At 38.4% G+C, this 6,754-nt stretch overlaps 1 non-coding gene across 1 annotated transcript; it reads left to right on the forward strand.

Annotated features, from left to right (window-relative positions):
* Positions 1 to 1,510: 1,510 nt before the first annotated feature.
* On the forward strand, positions 1,511 to 1,617 carry LOC127109952 (small nucleolar RNA R71). The gene has a single exon (XR_007797193.1). It is a non-coding gene; the product is annotated as a small nucleolar RNA R71 (small nucleolar RNA).
* Positions 1,618 to 6,754: the final 5,137 nt, after the last annotated feature.

Genomic DNA, 6,754 nt, shown 5'->3' on the forward strand with positions numbered 1-6,754 from the left:
TAGGTGTAGTGGCATCTTCTTTGATTTCCATGATTATGAAGTCGGTAGGAATGTAGAATTGTCCTACACGTACTGGAACATTCTCTAGTATACCAATAGGATATTTGATTGAGCGGTCATCTAATTGAACAAACATCTTGGTTGGTCTTAGTTCTCCCATGTTGAGCCTTTTGCAGATGGATAAGGGCATTACACTAATGTTGGCTCCTAAGTCGCATAGAGCTTTGTCTATGACGAACTTTCCAATGACACAGGGTATGGAGAAACTACCTGGGTCTTTTAGTTTGGGAGGCATGTTGTTTTGGATTATTGTGCTACACTCAGCAGTAAGTATAATTGTTTCGTTGATCTTTTTCTTATTGGATAGGATCTCTTTAAGAAACTTGGCATATGAGGGCATTTGTGTGATAGCTTCTGTAAAGGGTATTGTAATATTCAGTTGCTTCAGAAGTCCAACAAATTTCTAAAATTGCCCTGCGGTTTTAGAATTTGCGAGTCTTTGAGGATACGGAACGGGTGGTTTATAAGGTGGTGGAGGCACATAAGGTTTTTCTTTCTCTTCGGCCTCTTGGGTATTATCTTCCTTCTCCTTTGATCCACTTACCTTCTCAGTTGTTGTGTTGTCAGGTTTTGGTACATGGCAGGATTTTGAAGTCTTGGATCTATGAGTCCGTCTAGTTCTTTTCCACTTCTCAATATAACGGCATTTGCATGTCCTTTTGGATTAGGTTGTGGCTGTCCAAGAAATGTGCCAGCGGGAGCAGCAGTAGATGCTTGTTATTGAGCCACTTGTGAAATCTGTGTTTCAAGCATTTTGTTGTAGGTGGCTAAAGCGTCTACTTTGCTCGCTAATTGTTTAAGTTGCTCACTAGTGTGTATGTTTTGGTTCAAGAAGTCTTTGCTTGTTTGAGCTTGGGTAGCTATGAAACTTTCCATCATTAGTTCAATGTTGGACTTCCTAGGAATGTTAGGAGCATTAGTAGTTGGCTTTTGATATCCAGGTGGAACAGCGGGTGCTTGGCCAGGTGCATACAAGGCGTTGTTGTTCTTGTACGAAAAGTTAGGATGGTTTTTCCAACCTGGGTTATAGGTATTCGAATAAGGGTTTCCTTGTGCATAATTTACTTGATCAGTGGGGACTCCTGCTAATATCTGACATTTTGGTGTAGTGTGTCCAGGAATTCCACATAACTCGCAGTTTAGAGTTACGGCAGCCACGATAACTACGGGTGGTATGGCCAAGTTGTCTAACTTTTGAACAAGGGCATCTACCTTTGCATGGACATGGTCAAGGCTACTGATTTCGTACATTCCACCTTTTGTTTGGGACTTTTCTACTGGTGTTCTTTCACCTCCCCATTGGCAATGGTTTTGGGTCATGTTTTCAATGAGTTGATAGGCTTCGGTGTATGGCTTATCCATAAGTGCACCGCCTGCGGCAACGTCTACTGTCAGTCTTGTGTTATACAGAATCCCATTGTAAAATGTGTGAATGATCACCCAGTCTTTGAGACAATGATGTGGACACATCCTCATCATGTCTTTGTATCTCTCCCATGCGTCGTAGAGAGATTCTGCATCTTTTTGTCGAAATCCGTTGATTTGAGCTCTCAGCATAGCAGTTTTGCTCGGCGGAAAATATCGGGCTAAGAAAACGTTCTTCAGTTCTTCCCATGTAGTGACTGAGTTGGATGGCAAGGATTGCAACTAAGCCCAAGCTCTGTCTCTTAGAGAAAAAGAAAAAAGGCGTAGTCTTATCACATCTTGAGATACATCATTCGCCTTCACAATGTCTGGGTACTGCACAAACTTGGTCAAATGTTCATTAGGGTCGTCCGTAGGATTTCCAGCAAATTGATGTTGTTGGATAGTTGATAACAATGATGGTTTCAAATCGAAATCGTTTTGATCGATAGCAGGGGAAGTAATGTTGTTGCGAGGTTCTTGTTGGGACGGGGTAGCGTAGAACTTAAGAGGACGATTTTGTGGTCCCACTGCAGTCATGGTTGGTTTTTCAACTGGTTCAGTAGTAGGAAAGAAGATATCGGGAATATTGTACCTTCGTTGGTACTCTAGTATTCAGCGTCTTAAATATAAGAAACGCTCTAATTCTGCGATTGGTGGTACTAAGTTTTCGCCTTGTGAGCGAGTACTTGGCATACAACCGAGAAATAATGGAAAGGAAATTGGTTTTTAACTCAGTCTATACTGCGCAACGAAAGAATCGCACTATTTTACTAAATCAGGTCCCCGACAACGGCGCCAAAAACTTGGTATACGTGGTCGTGGCTGTATATAAAATATAGTCTATCGGATACTTGACTGCAAGTGCACAGTCTAGTCGTTTAGTTTTAAAAGATATCGAACCCACAGGGGCCGATGGTCAAACTAATGTTATCGATGTTACTATGTTTAGATAAGGCGATGATTTTTAGAGGTTTGGTTGAATAAAAATTAAATCTAAAGAAAATTAAGTATTTAAGAAAATATTAATGAAGGGATATCAGTATGCAATGCATTAATTGTCAGTGATTCGATAAATCTCCGGTGTATATTTTAATTACCAAATACCTTTCAGTAGAAAATATTCATTTAAAAAGCTTTATCTCACACTCTCGTGATTGTTGACTCGGACTATACTTTTAAGTCAGAATGTACGCTCTCGCTGTTGTAGCGGTGTATTCGTCGCTATATGATCTATTGATTAAATCATAAGCAAAGTATACAATGAATTCGAGTCGCCACCGCACTTTTATTTATCCTAAGGACTGGTTAAAAAGCGAACAAAAACCTAAGAAGTTTTACACGTAGAAAACTAATGAAAAAGATCAGAGAGTCTGGGTAAGGGGTAAATTACGCAATGGGAAGGTGTTAGGCACCCATCACGTCCTAGGTACTCCTAGGGAGCCCTTTTCACACTTGTTGTATAAAAAATGTTTATTTGTTTTGACATATTGTGCAGACATGAATGGGATGATAAGAAAAGAATGTACAAGTTAGTTATTTTTGTGTTCGAACGGATGAACCCGTTGCCTACGTACCTTCCATCAAAGGTAAGGATCAAAACGCTGTAGTTCGGCTAAAAGATTTCCAAAAATTAGTGAGTTCAATTTTAAAACACAAGCTCTAAGGCATTTCATTACCAATGGGAGAAAACTCAACCTGAATTCAACAATCCACCATGCGAGGACAGCTTCGACGTACTAGAGGGGTTAGCCCTGTTTTCAGTACGGAAGTCTTACAATCGACTCACTAAGGATGTGGTGAGATTTACATCAACCACTATGGTAATTGAAACCTACGGCTAATGTATGAAAACATATTAACAATGGACAAAGCCACAAAACAATTGAATGGGTGAAGTTAATTGATTATGATTATTCACAAAATATGGTCAAAGCATGATTAGGATTGATTCAAAGAAGTGTTATGAAATGGAGTTTGAAAAATCAAGGACTTAAGGTCCAAGTTTCTAATTTGAAAAGAGGATGAGAATGTTTGCACAACAAGTCAAAGCTTTTGAAAGCAAAGTGTGAAAAAGTTTAGGACTAAGAAGGTATGGATGATGGAATGTAAAACTTCTTATAAAGGTTCATCTCTTGAATACATATAGAAGATGATTCAAGTGTGTCCTTAGGAATGAGGCAACAAACAAAATAAAGATAAAGCAAGGTGATACCGGATGCCATCAATGGTCTTATACCAATCTCACAAACAAAAGCGGATGTCGGATACCAATAAATGGGTTTACACCAACCTCCTAAAATAAACAATGATACCGGATGCCATCAATGGTCTTATACCAATCTCACAAAAGCAAAAGCGGATGTCGGATACCAATAAATGGGTTTACACCAACCTCCTAAAATAAACAAAACTTGGATGTCGGACGCCAATCTATCTGGACTTATACCAACCTCCAAAGTATGGTCATAGGAATACAAATGCCACATCATAGGGACTTACAATTGCATCCTCTCACACAACAAACAAGAGCAAAGAAGATATGAGTGACCAATGAGGTCTTACACTCTATCCTTCCATATCATGGGAACAAAAGCCAATCAACATGGACTTACAATTGTCCTCAATGGGCAAACAAACATAGATCACAAGGATATGCAATAATGATCATACAAGAATTAACAATCAATAATGATGAATGCACAATGGCAAGTAAGCAATCATGTTCAAATGAATTAAGTAATCAAACCACATAAACAAGGAGCACACACTATATACAAGCATCAGGCTCAAACAAGGGTGAGGCATTAAAGCCAATTGGAATAGGGTTAAAGTTGCTCTTAACCTTGCCATTGAGGGGCTAAGGTGAAGCAGATGAAAGGATATGAGGGGTGTGCCTCATCACTCTTATCCCTGGTCAGGGAGAGCATTGAATATAAGAAGGTGGGGGAGTTCAGAAAGATGGAACTCTCTCCCCAAAGTATAGACTCGATAGATCTTGGGTTTTACTCAACATGCATCAAACACAAGTAGTGTGAGCAATGTGAGTGACTCACAGAATAGTAGGAGATAAGCTACATATCTCTTTTGTCTACCAATTGCCTCATATGAGGTCTTTACCTGCTTAGGGACAAAAATAAACAATCACAAACATCGCCTCTTAAGGAGGACTTCAGACAGTTGCCTGGCTAAATAACAAGCCAGGTCTTCCAGACTACATGGAGACAAGAGAGTCTACCTCAATGCAAATGCTATACAAGCAAAGCAATGCAAGTTCTCAAAAGAACTGAGCAACTAAGGGTACCTGAAATCAATCAAATATAATCAGCATCCCAATCACAAAATCAAAACAACAATATAAGAACCAACAACAATGTACAATCAAACAATGCAATGTGCATAACACAAAGCTCAAGTGAACCAAGCACCCTACAAAACAAGACAAGTGAGTTTAGAACATCAAATGAAATAACATCATCAAGTGAGAATCAACCTCCTTAAAGCATTTTGCTTCCTAACCTGAAAAGCAAGCTCAAACATAAGTAACAAGACCACTAGGACACGCCTAGGGTCAAAAAGAGGGAAAAAACTTAAAACAGCAAGTGAAACATGGTCATAACCAAGATTTATTAATTAAAAAGAGAACCTAATTGGCCTCACATCAAAACTATGCACTAATTTCATTTTATGCACAATCTAAGTCAAAGTAGTCAAGTATGAACCACATATGAGTCAACAGCATGATCACAACCAAAAAAATATCAAAACAGCTCAATAAATTCCACAAAAATTATATCCTAAACAGAACATATTCAATGAGCTATATATCAAATTTCATAGCATTTGGACTAGTGGAAGTAGGGAAATTAAATTCAACATGTCATGGCATGCAAAAATCAACCTAAACTAGGTCACAAAGCATGTACCAACTTCAAACAAGTGTAAAACAGTGAAAACAAATGAGAAATGAATGGGACCAAAGCCAAAGTGAAACTAAACATGTTAAGAAACACTCCACCAAATTTCACATTCATATGGTAAGAAATGAGCATTTCGCAAGATATGGAGGTTTGCTACTCAAGCAAAACCCTAAAAATGCTAAACAGCAATCAAAAATCCCAATCAAATGGGAAATGGATCAATTAAATCCACAAAAAATCATGGTGAAACTAGACATATACAAGGTATCTCATGCAAAAAATCAGAGCCATAGGCCTAGGGTAAGCATGGAAAATTAAATCATGAACACAGCATAGCATAGTGTGACACATATTGTCACACTCAAAAAGATTATATCATATCTACCAAACCAGGGATCCAAAAACTACAAACTATACATCAAAATCTCCAGGAGAGAGTCAAGAACTAGCATGTGAAGTTTCATTCAATTTGGAGCAAGCATGATTATTTTACGATCAATATGGTGAAACATACATATATAGCATACATGTCAAGAATCCCTAGGCCAATCCAAAAAATCACCAAGCACAACTTGAATTACTATGCCTAAAAAAAACTAGACAAAATTTGGAGATTAACAAAAAAAAAGTCCCATTTAATTTGGATTAGGGATGATTTAATTATGATTTTTTGAAGTTAATTGAAATGTTTATTTAAGTCTTAAATGGATTTATTTAATCTGAGTGGCATAATTGTAAATATCCAGCGCCTGTACCAAAACGACGCAGCTTCATTAATGCGGTGGCTTCACACGATTCGTCCAAGCGCGCGAGAAACACATAATTCAAACGGAAACGCATGGCAGTGGATCAAAAGCACGAGATTTCCAGAAATTCAAGCTGTTCTTCACTGTTCTTCCATTCCAGAAATCGCTATGGGCATTTCTCAACCAAAACGCACAAACCATATACCGTTGGAACCGGCATTCAATGTAGATCATGAATCTAACAAGCGTTTCTCCTAATTCTAACCACATGCTATGAACCGATCGAAACAAGATTCACACACAAATATTCAGATCAACATATCTAGTTCAATATCTAATGGATTCACACGATTCGAAGTTTAACGTGACCTACATGCCAAGATCTACAAGATCCATATAGAAATTGCAAGAATTAACTCGGTCGAATCTTACCTCAAATGAGATGCAGCCGTTGAATTCGTTGGATTCAAAGTTCCAAAGTACAAAACAGATCGCGATTGATGATGTAGAAGGTGAATAGAAGTGAAGATTCAGCTCAACGATGCACGGATCAGTGGAAAATCGTAACTGCCATTGATGAGGAAGCTTTGCACAGTTGGAGTTTTGCTCAATTCTTGCTCCTAT

The sequence above is a fragment of the Lathyrus oleraceus genome, chromosome 7 (genome assembly GCF_024323335.1).
Source record: "Lathyrus oleraceus cultivar Zhongwan6 chromosome 7, CAAS_Psat_ZW6_1.0, whole genome shotgun sequence".
In the NCBI taxonomy this organism is placed as follows: Eukaryota; Viridiplantae; Streptophyta; class Magnoliopsida; order Fabales; family Fabaceae; genus Lathyrus; species Lathyrus oleraceus.